The 26,053-nt window shown below is 36.3% G+C and overlaps 1 long non-coding RNA gene across 1 annotated transcript; it reads right to left on the bottom strand.

Annotated features, from left to right (window-relative positions):
• Nucleotides 1–2,118: 2,118 nt before the first annotated feature.
• On the bottom strand, nucleotides 2,119–15,022 carry LOC122240328. The gene is made up of 3 exons (XR_006219885.1): nucleotides 14,940–15,022; nucleotides 2,324–2,371; nucleotides 2,119–2,201 (listed from the first exon to the last, which is right to left on the bottom strand). It is a non-coding gene; the product is annotated as an uncharacterized LOC122240328 (long non-coding RNA).
• Between the last annotated feature and the right edge of the window lie 11,031 nt (nucleotides 15,023–26,053).

Here is a 26,053-nt window from a genome sequence, read left to right as displayed (position 1 = left end):
TGTTTAACAGCAATCAAAATTCCACACCCTTCAATTAGTATCTTCTTAAGATCCCAACATGCAGATTTTTTTTTAGCCTCTCAGCTTTCATGCTATAAAACTAGAAATTGATTAACATAACTATTGCATTTCTCCTTCTACTTCTTTCCTCATCAAAATTATAAAATTTGTAGCAACAAAAGCCATGTATTCCTTTACAGTGCATAACATAGAACTAGGCACATAACAGGATCTTAAGAAATGCTTTTTGCTTTGATTTGGTATGGTCAATTTGTAATTCAATTAAGAATACCCCTCTGATTTCTTAATTACACAAACAATCCTTGGCTTATTAAAAAATTTTAAAAAAAACATGCAGAGGAACATGATCGTATTAGCACAATCAATACACCATATAATTTATTCTTCTTTTAACTGTCTGAATCGTTGTATTTTCTATTTAGTCTTGAAAATAAAAATCCAGACAAAAATATCATCCTGTATGTATCCAAGATATTAATTTTATTATTATAAATATGAATTGACAAACTGGATTCTTGCTCTGTAGCTTACTACCATTACTCTATTTCTCCTGGAGAGAGCTAATGAAAGGACATTCCCTTGAATTTATAATGGTAAATTTCAGCAACAACAAAAAATGTTATGCTGTTTATTTTTTTTCCTCCAGAGAATATTCAATGTTCTCTCTAGCAAAAAATTTAGATGTAAGAAACCATGAAATTTTAATCACAGAAATAACCCTCTCAGCTTGATGTCAGCACTTTCATAGGGAATACAGATTTGCTAAAACTAGAAATCAAAAGTAACCAGTAATGAAGTGAAAGTAGGTAGTTTGATATAAGACACCACTGGTGTTTGGTCTGATTTTAGATGAGATCCCCTATGGAACTTGTATTGTACAATACTGTGAGTATAAATAAGTATAGTACTGACATTTCTGTGGACCTAAGAAAATTAGAACCAAGAGGGCTAAGTTAATAGGAGGTGAGATAACTATAGTATAAATCACCAAAAGAACCATTATCAAAATAAGGATACTTGAAAACTTCAATGCTTGATTTCTAAATGAGACTCAAAATTCAAAGTGAATTATATAAACATAATGACATCTAGTATTTCTCATCTGGAGTTATTTGTAAGAGAAATTCAACACATGATATAGTGACTTAAAACATGTGAATCACAATAAAAGTGGACCAATATAGAAAACCAGTCTTTCTTATATACCTGGCTGCATGTCCAAACAGGGATACAAATTAAAGTAAAAACAAAGATCTAGAACAGTGATGAGGAACACAATTGATGAAGGGTCTAAAAAGACAGAGCCAAGAAGGGGCCTGCCTGCCTGTGTTTGTTGGGTTCCATGACCTTAGGGCAGCAAATCTCACTATTACAGTTGGAGATCTCACTTGACTCAATACTGAGTGGATACACAGCTGGCATAGATTCCTAAGTTTCTTTTGCCTTCGGCTCTGACTACACTTCCATATGGAATATGCCTACATTCACAGAGAAGGTTAAATAGTCTCAGATTCAGTGCTTAGAGAAATGTAAAGGTGAGAGTTCCAAGAGCTATTAAATCATCTGAAAGTCAAGTTGGCTAGGTTTTTTAACAAAATAAATTTGATGCTTGAGAATTGTAGAATAAAAAATACCAGTATAATCTCAAAGTTAAAATAAGTTGTATGTTAAAACCATTTGATAATCATATTGTTCAGTAAGACAGTAATCACCCTTCTCAAATAAATATGCTTCAAATTAAATTGCCTTGACACAATCTTATCCACAAAGTTTACCCTCAGGTTATCAAACTTATCATCTTCAAAAGGAACCACAGAAGAAGACTCCTATTAGAAATAGGAGTGTATATCACTGATGCTTTATATTTTAAGAAAATTAAATAAATATTTAATTAGAGTGAATTGTACTCTTTCTTCAAACTTTGGTACTCTCAGCTTAGTGTGTGTGTGTGTGTGTGTGTGTGTGTTTGTGTGTGTATAAAATAATTAATATAATGTGTTTCAATAATATAATTTGATTCCAGACACTGGAGGCAGAAATAACTAACAAAAGAGAATTAACATATGGTACACATTTATTATTTATTCTATTATCTTTGAGCCAGACACTGCTTGGGTGCTAGGAATGTATCAGTAAAAAGACACACAGCGTTGTTGTGGTGGTAGAGTTCAGACACATATCTAAGGTAGAGAGATGGGCAATAAAAATAAATGAATAAAAAGATACTGCTAGACTGTAATAAATGTTAACATAAAAACCTTATTGGTAACATAATGAAGAGTACATGAGTGAACCTACTCACAGATAATCAAAGAAGACCTTGTAGAAGGTGGCACATTTAAGCTGAAACCTAAAAGATGAGAAAAGAACAAGTCAAGAGAAGAGCCAAGACAAAGCAGACATCCAGCAAATGCCAATCCCCTGGGCAACAAAGAGGATATGCAGGAGGAACCTGAGGGCATGATCTGGGCTCTATGTCCTCTCAGGGCAAACTATTACCTTGAAATGGTCTGAAATGGGCTGCCTTTAATATTCCAAGCCTTTCATATGGATGTCCAAAACCTGAAGGAGGCGCATAGGGTGTGCCAGAAGCGAAGTGAACATGATAAATAGAAGATTATACTGGAGCTACAGTGAGGGAGGGCAAGGGCAAGGGCAAGTGAGAACACCTAATAAGGAAGGAGTTTAGATATTACTCAATAGGAACCCAAAGAATGGTCATGACAGGAAGCCATTTATATTTTTGAGTCACAATGGACTCTGTGTTTCTTCCTTGCCTCTATGGTCCTGTTCTTTGGAAATGACCAATCCAATAGCAGTGAGAAGATGGAAGCATTGCCAGTTGAGTAAACACTGTAAGGTCCAAAGTCTGCCCTTGACCCTGGCCTCTTGTGTGAACTGTGCCTAAGTGACAGAATTGCCTCCTCTGCCACAGCCATTGCTCCCTAGGGCGGAAAGGATTGCAAATTTCACACTAGCACTGCTGACTTTTCAGAGGTTTATAAAATTAAGGTGTCACAATGATTCTTGAGAAATTCAGTCAGTCAATCAGTCATTTTTCAGCAAAATATCACCACACAGCAGGGAACAAAGTATAAGAGCCACAGTGGAAACACTCTGGGTTCTATGTGTCCTTTAAGGGCAATTATCACCTTGACACAGCCCTGTTCTCCACCTCCTGAAACAGGCTGCTTCCAAGCCTTTCATATAGATGCCAGAAACCCAAACGCTTATAGCAGTCAGGCAGGAAATATAAAGGATTGAAATGAGTACAGTGGGCACTTGGTAAAGTCCAAATCATAAACTGCATCTAACGAGGTCAGCAGCTACTCAGCTACAATGGACCATTGCCTTATAAATCCATATTTTAAAGAGAATTGTCCTTATTTTAAAGAGAGGCCAAAATTTCTTTGTAAAATTCTGATAACTCATTAAAAATTGTTTAAATCATTATATGGAACAAATTTAAAAAGAAAAAGGAAATTGCAGTCTTGCCACTTATATCTGACCTGTCAGGAGTGAGTTTGCAATTTCTCCCTTTAGGTACCTTTGGAAGCTCACACCAATTTAAATCTGTCCAGACCTCCTACTGTTTCCTGAACCACCAACAGAGTCTACTAAAATTCAGACAAACTTCTCAGAAGATCCAGCAAACACATATTGGTGAACCCAGGAATGTTAATATTAAGCATTTTTCTTGAAGACTACAGTAAACATAAAAAAAGGAAAAATAGAGGCATGTAGGTGGCTCAGTTGGTGAAGCATCTGACTTTAGTTCAGGTCATGATCTCACAGATAGTGGGTTCAAGCCCTGCATCAGGCTCCGTGCTGATCGTTCAGAGCCTGCTTGGGATTCTCTCCTTCTCTCCCTCTCTGCCCCTCTCTTCTCTCACTCTTCCTCTCAAAATAAACATTAAAAAAAGGAAAAATAAAAGAGAATGAAAGAAACTCAAAATTAGAACTGAGGGGTGCCTGGGTGGCTCAGTCAGTTAAGCATCCAACTCGATTTCAGCTCAGGTCATGATCTCTTGGTGTGAGATCGAGCCCCAGGTTGGGCTTTGTGCTGACAGTGTGGAGCCTGCTTAGGATTCCCTCCCTCCTTCTCTCTCTCTCTCTGCCCCTCCCCTACTCATGCTCTGCCTCTCTCAAAAAATAAATAAGCATAGAAAAGCTTATAAAAGTTAGAACTGAAATGAAAAATAATGTGAGGGGAATAAGCAACAAGACCATGGGAAGCAGAAATCAATCAAATGTAACACTATAATTATAATATGAAGAAAGAAAGATATTACTGAAATTAATTCATGAGAAAGATAGGGAGGATAGAACACACTGACCCATGTAGGAGAGGGAGAAGGAAGTGGAAGGAGAATTCCCATTGACACAATGATCTTACACGTGAAACTGAAAAGCAGGCCCATGAGAATACACTAGGGGTGCCAACGGGAGGGAGCGGTAGGTGTGAGGAAGTGAATACTGTGGTAATCACTGTTGCAAATACCTAAATGAGACTATATGTCTGCTAGAAGGACTTGAGACTTGAAGGGAACCATTGTTACTGTTGATGTTGTACTAGAAAAATGTTTTGTGAACGATTTTCAAAGTCCACTCGTGCAAGTAGCATATCTGAAAGAATACGATGAACATGAGGGTGTACACTCTTGCACATGGGGATTGTAGCAGCAGGAAGGAGGGGGCTCACAGGTGTGTGCTCAGTGTATCATCCTGGAATAATAACCAGGGGGCATATCAGTGGGAGAAAAGACATGATTAATAAATAGCTCTCAGGGAAACAATAGCAACTGCCTGATTCTGCATCTTCCCACACCCTCTCTAAAAACCCACACAATCAAGAGAGTAAATAAAACACTGAGATTTTCTATTTTAACAGAATATACATTAAAATATTTAGGAGTAAAGGGCTACAACACATACAACTTGCCTGTAAATTGCTCAGAGAAAAACCCTCTGGTTTTCCAAATGTAGTCATTTACTCACCCATTCATTGTTCATTCACTCAACAAGCATCATCTGTTACATATGCCTTATTCAACATTACCTCTCCAAGTAGAATGCCTGCTATTTGGTATGTGCTTAATAGGTATAGCACACATAAAACTAAGGTATCTTATTACATTCACAAGACATAGAAGTCCAGCTCCATAAAACATTGAGGACATTGCCAGGCTTTATTGCAGTTCACTTGGAAATGGATTGGAATTACTTTCCACATTAAACAGTAAAACCTTCCAAACTCCCCCTCAGTTTCACTTTTAAATAGCAGTTACTCAAATCTCTTAAATCATTCCTATTTGCAAAATTTAACAAAGCCTTTGATTTTCTTCCTACTTCTCCTTTCCCTATTTGGCCAAGCTCTTCTCTAAATTTCTTTCTGCCATTTCCTGTATCAGTGATCATCAGACCCTATCAATTTCCTCCAGCGCCTACTCCTACACCCAGCAATTTTAGGTTCTGTAGGCATGACAGAGACTTGTAGATGACCAAGCTAAAAGGCATTCTTCCTCCTTAGAAACCTGGGGCACAGAGGAGAAGGAATTTGAGGAGGAGACAGACGTAAAAAGGAAATGGAAAGACTTAAAAACAATTATATTTCTCCTTTATTCCTGCCAAATAGATGTATGTAGAATAAACAGAATAGACTATTCTGCTATTTCTTCAAAATGAAATATAGTTTCTTTCCTTAAGAAACTCCCAATCTGATATCCAGTCTAGACTCTTGATAAGAAAACAAGTAAAATAATAGTAATAATAATAATAATAATAATAATAATAATTTTGATGAGGGAGCATGGGGTGGACTGAGGACAATGCACAAGCTAGTACTGCCTGCCCCCCAGGAGGGATATGTGTGATATTCCTCAGGCTGCCCAAGAACAAAGGAAAGGAAAGAAAACAAATGGTTAACTGGTAGAGATCACAGTCATATAGGACATGAGTCTCCATCAGTTTGCAAATATCTTAGTAAATTACAAGAAAAAGGCAATCTTATCAACAGCCTAATTCCCAGAAACCTATACACTCAGTTTGCTGGAGCCCCAACCTCACACCTCCATAGTGATCTGTAGAACAAAGGCAAGAAGGAAATGGCAGGTAAAATTAAATTTCCTTATAACCTGCAGCCCAACGACAAACACTTGAGGCAAATACAGAGTATAACATTTCTCCAGGAACCCCCTGCCATCTTAATGTTAATGCCTTACTAGAGGGAAAATAATCTTAGCTTCACAATAGCAAGGCCTCAAGTATTTTAGTAGTCCTCTTTAGCATATCAAAGTCTCTCTGGAGGCCTCCCTTTTAACTTTACCTCTCCCAACTTCACAATATATAAGGAGCCACTCTCCTTAACACTAGTGCGGCTCTTCCCGCCCATGGATCCTGTCCCCATGCTTTAATGAAATCATCTTTTTTCACTAAAGACATCTTCAAGAATTCTTTCTTGGCTGTCAGCTCTGGACTCTATGAACACCCCACCATCATCCCCAAACTTCATCAATTTGACTCATATAGTAACAGAACCAAGTATAAGAATTTCTCTTGGCGTGGTGACCATAGATGCCCTGAGACAGTACTGGCTTACGATTGTGTTCATTAATGGTGTGCCCTTCACTCTTCAATTGTCTCAATTTGGATGTAAAATTGTTTGCCATATCCACCAGCAAAGTAGAGTGAGGTCTAACTTTAATATGAGAAAAGTTCCTTTTCAAAGACAGAGTTGGTCTATATATATAGAAACTCATATTTAATGCTGCTATTAAAAGGGGCTTCCTTTAAATTTTAATAGGACTCCCAAGAAAACTGCATATACCCTAACCTGCTCAAACGCCAAAATCCTCCTTTACTCTGAGTTTTAGACCAGTCAATTGCAGACAGTGTTCTATGCAGGACCTTTTCTGACCCTCAGGAAACTAGCTAGTCTTTGGATAATGTGTGGTAGAGCCCCTCCCTAAGGAATGTGATGAAAACCTCAAGACAAGGGAAGCAACCTGGCTATGTGTGTGTACATGACATTCCTCATGACTCTGTAACATAAACTGCCCAATCATACTGTATGTCTGTATGTTACCAAGTATGGGAGACAAAGAAGCAGAGATTGTATAAAAGGCTACACCCTGCCGCTCTTAGGGCATGGTTTTTCAGGTACGAACCCAGGCACGACAAATAAAGTTGCTCCCTGGAAAAAGAAACCCTCAGTGTCTCATCTCTCTGTGTGAGAATCCTGCTATAAATGAATGGCAAGATTTCAGTTCTGATCCTCTCCAACTTTAAGGGCTAATTTTGATAATTATGATGATGTCAAATTGTTATCTTAAAAGAGTGGTCAAACAAATCAATGGTCAATTCTGAAAGGAAACAGAAAGGATTCACAGATACCTAGAGATTGGTACAGATTGAGCCTTTTGAAAGCAAAGGTTCCAAATCAGAAAAAAACATACTCTAACCCATTTATATAATAGGTGCCATTAAAAAAAAAATTTTTTTTACAGAACTGAATATTGGTAACTTTTAGAATTAGAGAATAAACATAATTTTTTTTAATTTTAGAACTTCCTTTACTGTCCTAAAATTTAAAAAAATTTTAAGTAGTATTAAGTACAAAGATGAAAGCGATCTGACTTAGTCCTCCAAAATCTCATGATCTAGTGAAGGAGAAAAAACAAACTATGCAAGACAGACTATATAAAGGCATATAACAAAACAAATTCTCACCCGAAAAGAGTTTACAATTCTTGGCAGAGAAGGACGTTCTACCAGTGCTGATACTAAGTAGAATGTCCTAGGAGGCTTATCATTTCAGGTACAAACATTTTAAAAGCTTCCATTATTTGCCATTATTTGCCATACATAAAATCTCTATGTATGACTCTAGTGTATTTATTAGCTCATTTCAAGAAAGGGGGACATTAATTCTGAGGGGAAATTGAAGGCAGGTTTGATAGTTATCTTGATCCTGACTGGTACAGATCAAGCAAGCACAAAAGTTTACATCTCTGGCTCTCCAGCCTGGTTTGGCAGAGCTGTGCTGGGCTGCAGCACCTCTGTGTCCTTGGTAATGCAGTCATCCTGGTTATGCAGGCAACAGCCATCACCTGGAACACTGTTGACTATTTCAACCCATCAACCCCAAACAGATGGGAATCAGATTGCTAAGAAGGGATAGCCAAGCAAAAACTTTGTGATCTCCAAGATATTTTCCAGTCCTAAAAAATTGATTATTCTATGTTTTTGTCTTGCATAAGGAAAGGTTCATGGCAAATGTCTTAACATTTGGCTTTAATTGGTCATACTTGTTTCTTCTTTAGCTAGTTACCCAATATAAAACAATGCAAAACAGATACCTTAGTAACGAAGGATGAGAAGGGCAAAGAGCAAAGAAGAGGTATATTTTAGAAACTCTTGACTCATATTTGTTGTAGTATTAGTGTCTTGTCAGTAAAATTTACTTGTGAAAATATAGTAATTGAATTCTAATGATTTCTAATTTGTGGCTTATTGCTTAATATATTGACATCTCCTTATACTTGTATCATATAGCCAAAATTTACTGTGCCAACCATATTCTGTGTATCACTCATTTATTCATCTATGGAATAAATTTCCCAGCAGAGAATGAATTGATTCTCTGTGATTTTTTTAATATATGGAAACATAGAGAAAAATTCTCATATTGTATTGATCCTTAAATATTTTGTCTATAATTGTGTTAGTCTTCTCTTTATAAAATTTTAACTCAGAAAACTACAAAGGTCATTCTAGTGAAAAGATATATCATATATTGAGCAAACTTTATCTAATTATGGTAAAGTACACATTGTTCTGAGACAACTGCCAAAAATCAAGGCTGGCTGTATGTAAGCAGTGATGGCAGAATCAAAACGTAACCAAAAATTGATCTGGTTCATTAAAAATTGATACGGGGTGTGTGTGTGTGTGTGTGTGTGTTATATAATCTCTACAAATTGATGGGTGAATTTGGCAGGGTAGGGGAGGAAATGATCACTTTTCCATCTACCCTTCTAAGTTCTTAGGTGGAGCCCCTGTAACAAAAAAACAGACTAACAACAACAACAAAAATGTATCAGCCTGTGCATTGCACTTACGGACGGGAGCACCCAGAGATGAGTGACTCCAAGGGGTGGTTAGAGCTTGGATTTATATGCCATCTTAGGCTAAAACAAAAGAAAAAGGGGTTTGGGCTTCTATGTGAAGGAGACAAATTATGGGAAGGTGATCAGGAAAAGCATGGTAAACACTGTTTAGTAAGGTTTATCATGCAGAATTAAGGCAGTGTCTTTTCCACTGATAACAGTTCTTAAGAGTCCACGAGTCCTCCTCTTCCTGGTATAGGAGAGGGAGACATGGCTCCAAATGGAAATTTTCCTTATAAATGTAAATATCCTTTACAAAAGCAAAACTTGTGCCCTGTTTTTAGGGCTTTCCCTGCATCTGCTGGTTCTCAATGGCCTTTAACTCAAAATAATCCATATGCCAAAGAAACCTATCTTGGGATGGCACTTTCTGGTACCTCCTCACTGATATTTGAAACTGCACACTCTAATACTTGTAGCTGCTTTTTCCATATGATGTCAGAGTGATCTGTATACTGAAGTTGACAGCTACCTTATTGCTTATGCATCAATTTTTTTCAATCTGCAGGCTCTGCAGAAAACTTTTATGAAAATGAGAATTACAAAGTATCATTGACTGACTTACCAGTAATTTCACTAGATATATATTCATTTAGTTTTATTAGGTAGGGGTATTCCTCAGATTCCTTCCTCAGTCTCTTAGCATTTTGGGTTTAATTGTCTAGTATAACGGTATTATTCTTTCCATCTTCCAGTTAAAGAGATTTTTTTAAGAAGATAAAATGCTCCAGCTGCCAAAGATTTATTTTCTCCAATTTGATAATCCAAAAACTGTTACCATATAATTAAATAGAATTACAGCTAATGTTGCCTTATTCAGTGTTCTTAAATATATTTAGACTTCTCCAATCTGCAGTTTGGTGTCCCCAAAACAACTCATTTTTTCCTAACATTCATTCATTATTAGTTATCTGACATAATATCAATTTTTTTGGATAAGACTACTGTAGAAAATGTTGATTTATGTGGTGAAATGCCTCTATACATTGTTTCAAATACTTAATAAATCCTTTTCGTATTGAATTTTATACAGGTTTAATATACAATGTTTGCTGAGACAGTTGAATTAGTTATGAGAAGCTAGACTGTACTTTGTAAAAAGAAAAAACAAAAAGAAACCTGAAATGTTAATTGCTTAATCTAATATTATTTCTTGCTCACATCAAGGCCGATGTGAGTTGACCACCCCTCCTCCACTTTATAGCTATCACTGTAACATATGATTTCCAAAATCCCCACCTCAGAAGAAGAGAGAGCAGAAGAATTATTGCAAGAACTGTTTTTAAGAGACAGGCTTAGGTGATAATGTAGCAAGATTCTCGCACAGGGAGATGGGACACTGGGGTTTTTCTGTCCAGGAAGCAACTTTATTCGTTGTGCTGGCACAGGCTTAGTGGGTTCATACAAGAAAAACTGAGCCCTGAGCATAGTGGGGGTAGCCTTTTTATGAAATTTCAACTTCTTTGTCTCCCATATATGGTGACATATAGTCTGATTGGACAGTCCAAGTTAGAGTCATGTCAGAGCTACGCATACGTGTATAGGAGTTGATTGGGCCACATTGCCTTCCTTTGTTCTGAGGAGGCCTCCACCACATTCCTTAGGTAGGAGCTCTACCACAATAACTACTTTGGCAATTAGTTTAGGACCCAGCCATTTGGCCCCAATTTAATTGCAAGGGAGTTTAGGATTAAGGGAGCAAGGGAGCAAGGGAGCTTGTATTCCTTTGTGCCCAGGAAGAAGAAAATGAAATGGGATTTGACAAAAGTATAGAATTATCCTTGCCATGCAAAGTCTTCAAGAAGAGTACCAGTAAGGCTGGAAAAAACAAGAAAGCATTTTTTTTTAAAAACAAAGTGTAACTTGGGTTTGTTTTATGCTAGAGTGAACTGCCATTTAAGTCATAGAGACAATGAACTTCATTGTGAAAGTATAAACTAAAAACTAACTTCCTGGTTTTAAAACAGATCAAAAGCACCATATGCCTATTTGTGAAAGATATAGCCTATTATTTAAAAGGTGACACTAAACTGCTATAATTCAAAAGCAAAAGGAAAACAAATAAAAACAAAAACAACCAAAAAGACAACCTGATTTAAAAATGGGAAAGGAGGACTTGGATAGACATTTTTCCAAATAAAACATACAAATGGTCAAAGGGTATATACGAAAACATATTCAACAATGCTAATCATTAGGGAAATGCAAATCAAAATCACAATGAGATGTTACTTCACACCAGTTAGAATGGCTTTTATCAAACAAAAAAAAAGATAACAAGTGTTAGCAGGGTTGTGAAGAAATTGGAACCTTTGTATGCTGTTGGTGGAAATGCAAAATGGCGCAGCAGTATGGAAAACAGTATGGAGGTACTTCAAAAAATTAAAAATAGAACTACCAGATTGTAGGGGAGGAAAATCATTTTCCTTCTAACCTTTTGAGGTCTTGGCTGAGACCCCTAAAATAAAAGACAGATTAACTAGAGAAAAATAAGCAGAAGTTTATTAACATGTATACTTCATGTATACATGGGAGATACCCAGGGAAAATGAGTAATTCAGAGAGGTGATTTAGAACTCCAGCTTAAATACCATCTTCAACAAAAGACAAAAGAAAGGTTGTGTGTGGGTGGTCAGTGATGTGGAGGTGACCAAAGAAAGCATGGTAATCAAGGAAAGGATTTGTTATGCAGATTTAAGTGTTGCCTTCTCCAGTGATAAGATTCTCTTGTGATATAGTCATCATTCTCTTCCTGGAACAGAAAAGGAGACACCCTTACAAATGGAGCTTTCCTTAATAGATGTACATTTTCCTTACAAAAGAGTAACCCATTCTTGGCTGGGTCTCTGTATCAAAAGACAGATTAACAAAAGAAAAGCATATAACCTTATTTAATATAAGTGTTATGTGACACAGGAGCATTCATAAGGAAAAGAAGACCTGAAGTAAAGGTCAAACCTGAGCATTTTTAAGTTTTTTTCTTTAACATTTATTTATTATTGAGAGACAGAGCATGAGCATGGGGGGGACAGAGAGAGGGGGAGACAGAATCTGAAGCAGGCTCTAGGCTCTGAGTTGTTAGCACAGAGCCTAACGCGGGGCTCAAACTCATAAACCACGAGATCATGACCTGAGCTGAAGTCAGACACTTAACTGACTGAGCCACCCAGGCGCCCCGAACCTGAACATTTTTATACTAGGCTTGATGAAGAGTAGAAAGTCGTAGGGAAATATGATAGGACAAAGGGTATGAACCAAGTGCAGTAAACTGGGGAAAACTTAACAAGGTCTGTTTGTTCAGATTCCTCTTGATGTTCATCTGTGTTCAGAGATAAGGATGTTCTTTTCTTTGGGGGTAGGGAGACCACCACTCACATGAGGATCTAATGACCTGCTCTTCAAGGGAAAGTTAGAAAATCCTCCCTGCACCTGCCATTAGTCAAATTCCTTCAGTTTAAAATACTCAGCATGCTAAAGTGCCATATTTTGGGTAGTGTGTCCTGAATTTATCCACCTTATCACCCTGCAGATAATCCAAGGGATAATCTAAGGTAGTAATAAATATATTGGTTTAACACAATATCTCTTTCCAATGGATTTTAACTGATATTTCTGCTGTTGTCACATGAGTACAAGACAATGTCTAAAACTCCATTGTCTTCACTGAATAAAATTGTTGAAAAAATTATGAATGGCTGTAGGCACAGCCTCTATTTCTTTCATATGACATGGAAAATATTTTTACATTTCATTTCAGGCAAACATGTGGCACCTTAATAGTATCTTTGCTATTTGTTGTAGGAGGAACAGTAACCAGTGAAATAGAATTCTAAGAGCTCAAACATCAGCAAAAATAACAGATAAAGGAGAGAGGGCCCATTATTCTTTAAATATACATGACACTGAAATTAGGGTTCTTGTTTCTTAAGATCTAAATAAAATTAACTCAGACTCCCAATTCATTACATGTAGAAGCCCAGAAATCTTTCCAAAATTCTTGCAGTTTCTTGCAGGATGTACATCCTCAAGGTTACATCCTTTCCTAAGGTCTTCCTCCATTTAATCAGTTCAGGTTATGAACTATTTCACTGCACACATAAATAGTGCTATCCCACTTTATCTCTGCCAAGTCACGAAACTTAGTCTATGCCTCAATTTCCACATTTACGTAAGGTTATCAGTGTGTACATATTTTGAAGATTTTTTTTTGATTGAGGGATTTGAAGAGGGGTATATATTATAGCATTCACAGAACCTCAAATTAAATAGTGGATATCTCTATTCAAAATATCTTTAGTTCACCACTCAGCTGCAGAATATTTTTCACTGATGACTTCCCCAATGGACTGCTTCAGTCTTCTAACATTCTGTTTTTCCTTTCCCTTTATCTCAAATCCCCACCTCATCCCTTAGACCACCTTGGGAATTGGTACGACTTCTCACTCTTTTTTTACAAAGTAATTTAGTTCTGTACAGCACACTCTTAAACTAGGATCAGACCTTCCTTCCCATATCCAAACCCATCTGGGTGGTCAGCACACCAGAATCACTTATTTTATATAACTCATCCTTCTTAGCAGGCAGTGGTCATTTTATCCTCCATTAGGAGTTAGCATATAAAAATTCTTCTAAATATTTTATTGCAATATATAGTCATAATTCAGGCAGAGATTAACTCCATTTAAAACTACATTTCTCTGATAGTTTTGTTCAAAAAAGGTCTGCAAAGGTAATTTTTAAAAAAATTCTACTTGAATCTAGCAATACTGCATTTATTAAGCATGTCATATTTTGTCATCATCTCTGCTATATCAGGATCTATAGAAGCATTATAGTCCATCCCAACAAAATAATTTAAGACTGTTGAATAAGCAATATGAAAACATATTCCCATAGATTGCCAAAATGGATGGCATAAATACTTTTGAAGAGATCAATGTCAGTTAAAATATATTGTCTGAAAGTAATAACATCTTGATGTACTAAGAAGTTTAATTTTAATTAGTAGATATTTCTTTGAAATAAATGCCATTACCATTTCTAGTCACTTGGTCTGTTAGAAAAAAAAAAATTAAAAGATCACTCTAGGGGTTCACCAAATCCAAATTACAAGAGCTAAAAAAAAAAAAAAAGTGGGAAATGTAAGGAACATGTCTCACTCATAGATAATGGATATAAGAAGGATAAATGGATATAAGAAGGCTGGTCCAAAAAATAGATTGGGAGTCCAGAAAAAAATCTCCTTGTCTCCTGTCAGCCTCCAAACATGCTTCCAGGTTAACCATAAGGATATTACATTGGTTCACAGAACAAGTAGGACTGGATAAAAATGAGGTTTGACCCATATGTTGCCATAGAATATTCAGGTTTCTGGTATCAGCAAAACTGAAGATATCCACATTGCTTAGGTTTCAGAGTGTGCCCAGGACAAGATGCAGAAAGTTGGAGATGATTGATATAAGCATATTTTCAAGGCTAAATCCAGAATAGAAGTTGATAATATGGGGCGGTGGGGGCGAATGTTGTGCCTAAAGGAGTTACAACTATTCACTTTTGTGCAAACTGATTAAATGTAGTCAAGATACATGATGACTGCTTCCATACACATACATGCATATCACCTGTGACCAAGAACAATCCTGGAACTAAATATGAAAAAGGATGAAGTGCCCTGTATTAGTCAGCATTCTCCACAGAAAAAGAACCAACAGAATGATATATAAAGAGAATTATTACAAGGAATTGACTCACGAGATTATGGAGGTTGGCAAGTCCCAAGGCCTACAGTGTATGTTAGCAAGCTGGAGACCCAGGAGAGCTGATGGTATAGTTCCAATCCAAAAGGCACTCAAGACCCAGGAAGAGCCAATATTTCAATTCAAGTCTGAAGACAAGAAAAAAGTTGATATCCCAGTTTGAAGGACGTCAGGGGACAAAAAAAAAAAAAACCAAAAACTCTTTTACTCAGGGGAGGCTTGACTTATGTTTTCTGTACAGGCCTTCAGTTGACTGGATGAGACCCATCCACATTAAATAGGGCAATCTAGGGGCGCCTGGGTGGCTCAGTCGGTTAAGCGTCCAACTTCGGCTCAGGTCACGATCTCACTGATCGTGAGTTTGAGCTCCGCGTTGGGCTGTGTGCTGACTGCTCAGAGCCTGGAGCCTGTTTCAGATTCTGTGTCTCCCTCTCTCTCTGACCCTCCCCCGTTCATGCTCTGTCTTTCCCTGTCTCAAAAATAAATAAACGTTAAAAAAAAATTAAAAAAAAAAATAGGGCAATCTACTTTACACATTTCCATCAATGGAAATGTTAATTTTATCCAAAAGCACGTTCGCAAAAACACCTAAAATGTTTGGCCAAGTATCTGCTTACACTGTGGTCCAGACACACAAAATTAACCATCACATTCCTCTTTTCCAAAGTTTCTCACAGCAAAGTTGCCTTAAGACATTTTTTAAATATTTCTAACTTAAGACCTCTAAATTTTAAGACCATTTTTTATGAAAAAAAAAAACCCTATGTCTTTTAATTACTTTGCTGACACATTTCTAAAATAAGGCATTGCACATATTTATTCAAATTCAGTCAATCAAAAGCTGACAAAACAAGGTGAGCAATGGCATATCATCCAGAAAAATACAAAAATCTTAAAAGAAGACTAAATATTACTGAAGACAGACTTTTTTGATAGACTGATTTTGTTCCCATTTTTCTGTAAGATCTGTTTTATCCTCTAAATATTTCATAGAAATTTGCCATAAACTTTCTCATATACTGTTACTAACCACCATTTATTAAGCCTTACTATGTGCCAAGCACTATGAAAAGTGTTTTTGGGGAGCAGGCTTTGAGGAAGATGCTATTATAATACCCATTTGTCAGATGAGAAAAGACAGGTTTAGGGAAGTTACTTACAAGAGATCACAAGCTAATAAACTACAGAGCCAAGACTCAAGCCCAGATTTATTTGTTTGGAAATTTAACACTCTAAACTACTATACTGTACAACACCACAATTAGAAGAGCTTGCCAAATTAATTGGGAAAGTCAGATCTTTCCAGACAAATAGAAAAGGATATGGCAAGGCTCAGAGTATTGAAAATTCCTGGCTTGTCCAGGGAATACCAAGAAATCCACCATCACTCAGTACTTGCAGTTTGTTATATATTTTTAGTTGGTCACTCTACATCGACATGGTTTCCAATTATTTAAACCAAGTTGTGTTAACTAATATACTCAAAATATCAGAAAGCTATAACCTAAAACCATATATTCTTGGCCATTCTAAGATGTTCTTTCTTATATTTATTCCTTGTTATGCCCTTAGTTTAACTTGAGGGATGGTGTTAGAGCTTGCTGTGTGAAACAGACAATTCTATTCACTGTTCAATTGTACTTAAGTTTGCAGTGAATTACATCACTTGGTGTCTCTTCATGTAAGTATTCCCAAAGATAATTTATTTTCAGTTCTTAGGAAAACATTTTGCTTCTCCTGAAATACCAGCATTCTCCTTTTGAAGACAATGCAAATCATATAACTGATTCTGCGTTTGTTTTTTTTGTTTTGTTTTGTTTTGTTGCTTTGGCATCTGGGAAGGTCAGAGACATACCTATAATTCTTTTTTTTAATGTTTATTTATTTTTGAGACGAGAGAGACAGAGAGAGAGATAGAGAGTGTGCACATGAACGGGGCAGAGGAAGAGAGAGAGGGAGACAGAGAATTCCAAGCAGGTTCAGTTCAGAGCCTGATGGGGGGCTTGATCGCATTAACTATGAGCTTGAGATCATGATCTTGACATCATGACCTAAGCTGAAACCAAGAGTTGGACTCTTAACTGACTGAGCCACCCAGACACTCCTATAATTCTATCATAATTATTCTTGATTCTCCCCCAACCCTGCTATATCTCTACTCTCTAATTTTGGTTTTTAAATTTTCTTATTTTTATAGTACTTCTATTTTTGATTGATCCTCTTGAGAACCACTTCAAATCCTTTGTTTAACAAAGCAGAGAGTAAATGAATGAATAAACGAATGATTATGTGAGAGAATAAATCAGTGAATGAATGAACAAACAAACAGACTTCCCCTGGCTCTGCATTTGCCGGGAAATTGGCTGATGACACTCGTCATCTTTACCTGTTCTTATATGTTATCTAGTTAAAAATTTTAAAAAGTAAAGAGAGCTAAGGCAAGTTACTTCAAATGTGTAGATAACATTTCTGTACTGTTAGAGCTATGATAGAGCTAAGAAACCAGTGAGAAAAATTGGTAAAACCAGACTAAGGTATTCTGTTGTGTTCTGAAAGACACTGGCATAAATTTCAATTGATAGGCTATTTAAACCTGTTTGGGGGAGAAATTTTAGGAATTATTCCTGAGTACATGGAAGTATATACTACCTGAGTTAAATTCAGCTGAGCAAGTTAAGTAATTCAAAGCCTTGCAATTATTCTGCCTCTCTAAGACAAGCTCTAAGCATCTCTTGATGCTGTAACACACTGAGATTATCCATGTCTTTTCAGAAGTGATAGAAACTTATCAAAATATGCCCTTTTTTTCAACATTAATTGTCATTTTTTGGAACACTGAATTTTCCCTTGAGTTAAGTATTCAAAATGAAACTTGAGGGGCACTTAGTCACTCAGTGGGTGACTCATTCAGTTGAGTATCTGACTCTTGATTTCAACTCAGCTCGTGATTCCAGAGTCCTGGGATCAAGCCTCACATCAGGCTCCATGCTGAGTGTAGAGTCTGCTTAAGATTTTCTCCCTTTCTCTCTTCCCCTCCTCCGTGCTCTCTCTCATGTGCTCTCACTCTCTCTTTCTCTGAAAATAATTAAACAAAAAAGATACTTGATATTCATTTTTAAAATGTGACTTAAGGAGCATTTGCAGGACATGCACTATACAGACCAAGCATTCTTCTCACATAGAAAAATTGTTAACATCTCCATTAAAATTTCCTTTAATAAACTTTGTTGGACTCTGTGCCTACAAAGATACTAATATGGAAGAATGAGAAACAGTTAACCTGCCAATAAAGATGGCTGCTTAAAAATGCAGAGGTGTCAACTGATGTCCAGTCTTCTCACACAGTTAGGTGTGTGTCTATCTACACACCTCAGGATGGATGAGACGTAAGATGGGGGATAGTACCAAAACACTTAACTCTTCTCTCTCTCTAAACCAGTATTTATTACGGTATTAATTTTGAGATGTGCTTATATTTTCATCTTTTCTGACACAGAGGTCTAAGACCAAAGTTGATGCTAAGTGAGAAAGCTCTCTCTATATTACGGCTTTCTTCTAGTGATGAATATCTCACTGCCCATCACCTAGCTATTCTATGTCAGGTATGCTAAATGCTTCCTTGAATCTGTTGTACAAAATGTGCTTTGGTTGAGCAGCCATTCTTTAGTCAAATACAGTGTGTACATGTGTTCTTTCTCTTTAGCTTTTGGCAGCTTAATTGTAACACTGTCAGAAAGATCACAGTAAAAAATAAATCTATTCATTTCTCATCATCTTCATTCAAATCTGTCTTGCAGTAGTGTGTTTGAATTTGTTAAGGGAAAGATTATGTAAAATGTTTACATAAAATAAAATTATATTTTTGGAATATAAAAAAATAAATAAATAATATTTTTGGAGTATGAATGAGTAATCTGTATAATATTTGTTTTTATTAAAGTAAAAAATAAGGGGCGCCTGGGTAGCTCAGTCGGTTAAGCATCCAACTTCGGCTCAGGTCATGATCTCATGGTCCGTGAGTTCAAGCCCTGCATCGGGCTCTGTGCTGATAGCTCGGAGCCTGGAGCCTGCTTCAGATTCTGTGTCTCCCCCTCTCTCTCTCTGACCCTTCCCCGTTCATGTTTTGTCTCTCTCTGTCTCAAAAGTAAATAAACATTAAACATGTTTTTTTTTTTAATGAAGTCAAAAATAAGAGCGCTGTGTGGACAGACTCAAGCATTTAAACTCTCAAAAACTCTCGAGTATTCTAATGATTAACAAAATACTCACTGTTAAGCCAGATGACAACATATATCCTTCCCCAAAATGGGTTCTGAATAGTATATATTTCTTCTCCGTTTACCTCTCAAACATATTTTTCTATTGAGTATAATTTCTGACAGAAATTCAAACGCTTATTTGAAGTCAAGTTGAACTTATTTAAATACCAGATAACTTCCAGTCAGAAATTCTTTAGACCACCTTTTATTTACTATTGTTTTGTTATCTCTGCACTCCAAATAGGTCACCAGGAAGAAGTGGTAATACCTTAGTTAAGTTGGACCAGTTTAGACAGTGGGAAGAGATTGTAACTAATGGCAAAAATAAGGGGTGATGTATCTACGTTATCTGCTCCATAAATCTACCCAAAGCCATGGTTAAATAGAATAGTCTTTCATTTCCTATACCAAGATCTTAATAATAATAGACCATATCATCTATAGGCCCTATCACCTTAGACCACTTGAGTCAGGGCTTGGAAACAGTCAAAATGACAGCACTATTATCTATCAGTGAGAATGGGGTTTAGCTCCATGTAACAGAAATAATAGAATCCAGAAATAATATAGGCTAGATGTACATGAGATTACTTTTCTCTCAGTTGAAAGAAGTCCTGAAACAGAGAGGTATTTCTTGATCATTAGTGTTTGTTTCTATTCAGCCATCCTAAGTGCATGACTTTTATCCTCAAGGTTGCCTCATGTCCCAACATGGATGTTTGAGTAATGGTCATCACTTATGTATTCTAGGAAGGAGGCAGCAAGAAAGGAAGCAACAAAGGAAAAAAATCAATCAATATAGTTCCAATAACTCTTGAAATTTTGGCAATAACAATTTTTGTGTGTTCTACAATTTAAATCAGTATTTATTTAAACTATATAAAGTATTTATAATTATTCCATTGCCATTTGAAAAAGGTCATATTCTCTATTGTTGGGGGGGCAGGGGAAGACACTTTCTGTCATTCATAGTTCTACTAGCTGGACTAAGAATTAAATTAGCATGAGATAGATTAACAGGAGAAAATCAAATTTAATTGTGAATATATGGAGAATCTACACAGACATTAAATTCCAAAGACAGGCAAAATGAGATATATATATGTTATTCTGAAATAAGGAGACGTAATGGGTAGTGGTCTGGGACTTTAAGTGGGAAGGGATGCAATTCACATAAAGATGAAAAAGAGTAAATGTTTACTAAATGAATGTTTGCTGGGCCATTCAGTCACAACAGGACATAGAGAGGACTTTAATCAGAAAGGCCCTGCCAGGTTCCACATGTCTACCTTACCTAGTTCATATTATAATGTACTCATCTATGGTGATAACTCTCTACAGGAGTAGGTCCTCTATTTAAATTCTTGTAGAAAGGAAGTCAAAGTTTCTTCCAAAGTCTTTTAGGCCTTGATTGTTTTCAGATCACATAATCAGCATGCCATGTCTTGGGGAAGCCTGTCCTTGTCCCCTCACTATAACTTACAAAAGTTTATTCTTCACGAATTTCAAATATACCTTATTATTTAGCTCCTCTCTTTTATATAATTGTTTTAAATTATTTTTAGGTCTTGAAAAAGTGTTCCACATAGGTGCATTTCTGAAAATATTTTCCTGTATCTCTGGCATGTTTTCATATATTTGAGTGTGATTCTCTACAGTGACTACAGATTTGTGGTCCCTTCCTTTCTATGAAATATTAAACCTTCCTTTTTTATTTTATTTTATTTTATTTTATTTTATTTTATTTTATTTTATTTTATTTTATTTTATTTAAAATTTTTATTTTAGAGAGAGAGGTTGCAAGCAGGGAAGAGGGACAAAGGGAGAGACGGAGAGAGAGAGAGAAAGAGAGAGAGAGAGAATCTTAAGCAGGCTCCATGCTCAGCATGGAGCCCAAAGCAGAGATCAACTCCATGACTCTAGAAACATGACCTTACCCAAAATCAAGAGTCAGACACACAACTGACTGAGTCACCCAGGGGCCCCGATATTGAACCTCCTTAAATTTCCTTTTCCTTATCTACAGCATAATGAATATGTTAATACCTATCTCATAAAATGTTGCTAGAAAAAAGATGTATATGAAAGATTTAGCAGGATGTTTGTCACATATTAAGTGCCAAATTAGTTATCCATCATTTCCATCATAAATAAATAGTTAACAAAATATGGCACAATTTTAAGCAATTGATGGGATATAATTTAAACATTTCTTAGACCTTCATGCTAGAAACATTCTCCTTCAAGTAGGCAAGTGACAGTAACATTGGTTCTTGAGAGTAGAAAGTTAAAGAAAATGTAAGTATTCTAAAGACATAGATTTTTGACTGTTCTGTTTAGTGTTATATTTCCAGTGCCTGAAACAGTATCTGACACCTAGGTACTCAGTAAATATTGAATAAACACTGTATACTTCTTGATATGGCTATAAACCATATCTGGTGTCATAATAAAATAGATTCTCTGTATCAGTTTACAACATCTAATGTTAACCTGTGAGCAATGTACAAACCCTTGGTTAGGGTACCGGAGAAGAATATAAATACTAGGAGCCTTTACAATAGAAAAGTGAAAGTATAATTGCCAGAAGGTAGGAGGTAAAAACAGAAGGAAGGATGTCCTGAAGAACAATTTTGATAATTATCATTTTATATAAAGTTGAGGCATGATACTGGGAAGTGTTGACTAAACACAAAATAAGGTACATTTATTATTTAAAATTACAGAAGTAGCCAAAAGAAAAACCCAAACAGTAATATAACAAATATTTGAGAGGGGGAAAGAGACATCATGTCAGTGAGATAAATTCTCCTTGTAATAGCAGGAAGTTAATAGGGACTGTCTAGAGTTGATAAATAAAGATATGAACACATTACTTCAATTTAGCACTTGGGGCTGTTATATGAGTAAGTATGCAGGAGTCTACTATCGTATGTTATGATTCATATGGGTTTTGTAGGGGTCAGACCAATGAACTGAAAAAAGATGTGATGGAGACCACCATTCCTCATCAGTCAAGTTTCTAATGATGTCATTTAAACTCTCTCCAATTTCTTCTAATATGTTTTTGAGTTATGTTGACCTGGGAAAGTGGCCTGAGTTTCAAAAGCTTCCACTGCAGGTTAAGAAACCAATGTGAGTGTTCTGCCAACTTCTAAGCATGTCCATTCCAATTACAAGTTTAGGAATTGCAGAAATGACCACTGGGTGTATCTGTGGACCCATTAAACCCTCTGTGAGACGTGTCTCATTTGTAATCTGATCCCCATAAACGTGTGCTCAAACAGAGGAGTCATTGTCACAATTCACTTCCCATGCATCTGTGTTAATGTGTCCACATAGTCTCTAATTTACCAACAGGCACTGGCAGGGATAACTGATTTTGATCATTGTGACCAAAGGCTGCTACTACATAGGAGTAGGTAGGAAAATATTTACAGCTCAAGTGATCTACCACATTGTCCTTACATTACTTATATTATAGTCTTAACTATAAATTGGCAACTTCAGTAACCACAGACTAAGAAATTTATAGTAACCACAACACAAAAACCTCAGGAATGTTTATAGCACCAAACAAGGCCAGCCACCTAGCCCTACAGAAATGCTAGAATGTAGAGGAAGAGAAGCCCTCTTGCCCTGGAGGTTACATTTCACCTCACCTACACCTGAAGTACCGAAGTCTGGCCCTTTGCCTTAATGTGGGATCAACTCAGTGGTGCACTCTGTCCTTGAGAGCTCCCCAAGGACTCAGGCTGAAGTTAGTCTCCAGTTGAGCCAATCCCTTGATTGGCTTTTTTTTTCTGTTATCAAATCAAGCATTCCTCGTTCTCTTTCTCCTGAGAGCACTTCTCAACAACCACACGCCTCTGATTCATTGTCTCTGGATCTGCTTCTAGGGATTCTGATCTAAAATGAACATTTTCTTGGCTCTTATTTGGAGATTTTTTTTTTCTGTTCATAAAGGAAAGTCAGGATACTATAAACTAAATCTTGGATGTAAGTCTTTGTTTCATCATTGAGGTTTTTCTTCTATTTCCTCCATTTTTCACTCTGAGATGATGGAGAGACTATATACACAATATATGTATAAATTGTGTTACCAATTCATGGTTAAATACAGTTAGTGCAGCTACATAATGAACTATGGGTCAAATGTTACTTTCTTCATAAACAGTGTTAATAACATAGCACAACCCCTCTCATTGGTACATTCTCACATAAAAATGTAAGAATGTATGTGTGTATGTGTGTGTGTGTGTGTATGTGTGTGTGTGTATGTATATTTATATATATATACATATATATATATAATCTATAAAAGTTTTGAGATAAAAATATTTTGAACTTGAAAAATATTTTGTTAATTTAACTCAAATATTTATTTAACCAAAATCATTTCAACATGTAATCAAAATTTTAAAAATTTTTATGCTTAGAGCACATCTTAATTCAGACTAGTGATATTTCAAGTGTTCAACGTCCATTTGTGTCTAGTGGCTATTATACTGGATAGTAGAACTCTAGGTTATCAAAAACAAACTGAGATAAAAGATTTTTAGATGTGGACAGAAATAATAATGACACATCAAATATTAGACAAGATCTGTTTGTTATGTTTTCTAAATCATCACAATATATATGTTTATAATAAATAACTGATTTTAAAAATAATTTTTGCTATTTTTCTGCATATTTTATATATTCTAAGTTTAGACCTTTTGACTAATTCTTCTTACAACTGCATTTTTTTTTAAGTAGGCTTCATACCCAGTATGGAGCCCAATGTGGGGCTTGAACTCAAGATGCTGAGATTAAGACCAGAGCTGAGATCAAGAGTTGGACACTTAACCACTGAGCCAACTAGGCATCTCTCCTACAACATTTTTTATGTTTATTTATTTTTGAGAGAGAGGGAGACACAGAATCGGAAGCAGGCTCCAGGCTCTGAGCTGTCAGCACAGAGGCCCACGCAGGGCTCAAATCCATGAACAGTGAGATCATAAACTGAGCTGAAGTAGGACACTTAACTGACTGAGCCACCCAGGTGCCCCCCTCCTACAACTTTTTAATACATAAGAACAATTCAAAATATTTGCCATACATATAATGCTAATTTTATGATTATATGTTATTAATGTTATGATTTTTTAAGTAAAATGCTTAGAACTTTATACATAAGAGTTATTAGTATTTTCATCTTTTGCCCATTATCTTTACCTATTATATTTAATTACTTAGAGACCAATTCTTTTTTAATATTTATTCATTTATTTTTGAGAGAGAGAGCGAGCACAGGTTGGGGAGGAGCAGAGACAGAGAGGGAGATACAGAATCTGAAGTAGGCTCCAGGCTCTGAGCTGTCAGCACAGAGCGCAATGCAGAGCTTGAACCCACGAATGGAGAGATCATGACCTGAGCTCAAGTCTGATGCTTAACCTACTGAGCCACCCAGGCACCCCTAGAGACCAATTCTTACAATAGTTCCTTCTCCTTTAATTAGTATTCTTTCTCTCTCCTTTTGAGTACTGAATTCCAACTCATTAACAATGAGTCATCTCAAATGTCACCTTCTCTGAGAATTTCCTGACTTTCACTTCTGTCATAATAGTTTTATATTCCATCTTCCATAGCACTACAGGTCTTTGAGCAAACTTCTTCTGTAGCATTTATAAATTACATTATCACTATTTACTATTGTGTTTATCTTTTCCATAGCATCCATTCTGCAAAATGGCCCACATGAATTTTTGTCTCCTATTATCAGATCTCTGTGTGATCCTCTCCCACACTGAATAGAAGTGACCCACGTGAACAGTGGAGTACTGCAAAAATTATAATAGAGTGTGGTTTTGAGAGACTAGGTTATATAAGACATTGTGGCTTCCACATTACTCTTTTCCATTACTTGCTCTATGAGCCAGCTTCCATTTTATAAAGACAATCAGTTGTACAGAGAAGACCATATAAACTAAATTCTTCTGCTGACAATCAGCATGACTTGCCAGTCATATGAGTGGCCCCAATTGAATGGAAGTGAGTTCTGCAACCCTACTCAAGACTTCAGATGACTGTAGCACTGACCAATATCTTGACTACAACCTCCTGAGAGACCCCAAGCAATAACAGCAACTCCCAAATTCCTGATGCATTGGATGCAACCCAATGTTGTTTTATATTTTCAGGTAATTGGCTATGCAACAATGGAAAATTAATACAGATTTTGGTAGTTCAACATAGGGTCCTGCTATAAGAAAAAACTTAAAATATGGGAGTGGCTTTGAATGGCTTTGAGTGGAAGAAATTTAAAGAAATCGTTAGGACATGCTTGGTAGACTTTGAGAAGGCTATGGGTATGGGCTTAAAGCAGTGTGAGGAAATGTTACTGAAAACTGGAGAAAAGATTTCTAATATGGCAAAAAGTTTAGGAACAGCATCACTTTCCTTAATAGAAATAAACGGGCTGATCCAGCTAAGTAGATTTCCAGGTAGAGTGTTGAAGGTATCCCTGATATCTTCTTGCTGCTTACAGTAAGATGTGAGAGAAGAGCAAAGAGTTAAAGGAAGGGCTATTAAACGCAAAGAAGTAAGGACTTGCTGGTTACAAAGCTTCCCAGACTTTCCAGGCGGCAAATGATGATATGATTTAAAAATGGCTTCCAGGCAAAGATCAAAACTAGACAGTGCCAGGAAAATTTGGTGTAAAGGTGAAGTTCAGCCTTGTTTAAACTGTGATATAAGCAAGATATAAATATTTGTAATATTCAGCCACTGAAATTTGGTTTTTAAATTATTATTGCAGAATGGCCTCATGTATTCTAACCAATACAATGAAAAAAGCCAACAATAC

This window comes from Panthera tigris, chromosome B4 (assembly GCF_018350195.1).
Source record: "Panthera tigris isolate Pti1 chromosome B4, P.tigris_Pti1_mat1.1, whole genome shotgun sequence".
Lineage (NCBI taxonomy): Eukaryota > Metazoa > Chordata > Mammalia > Carnivora > Felidae > Panthera > Panthera tigris.
Note: the sequence above shows the minus strand (reverse complement) of the source record. Positions and strands in the feature narration are given on the sequence as shown.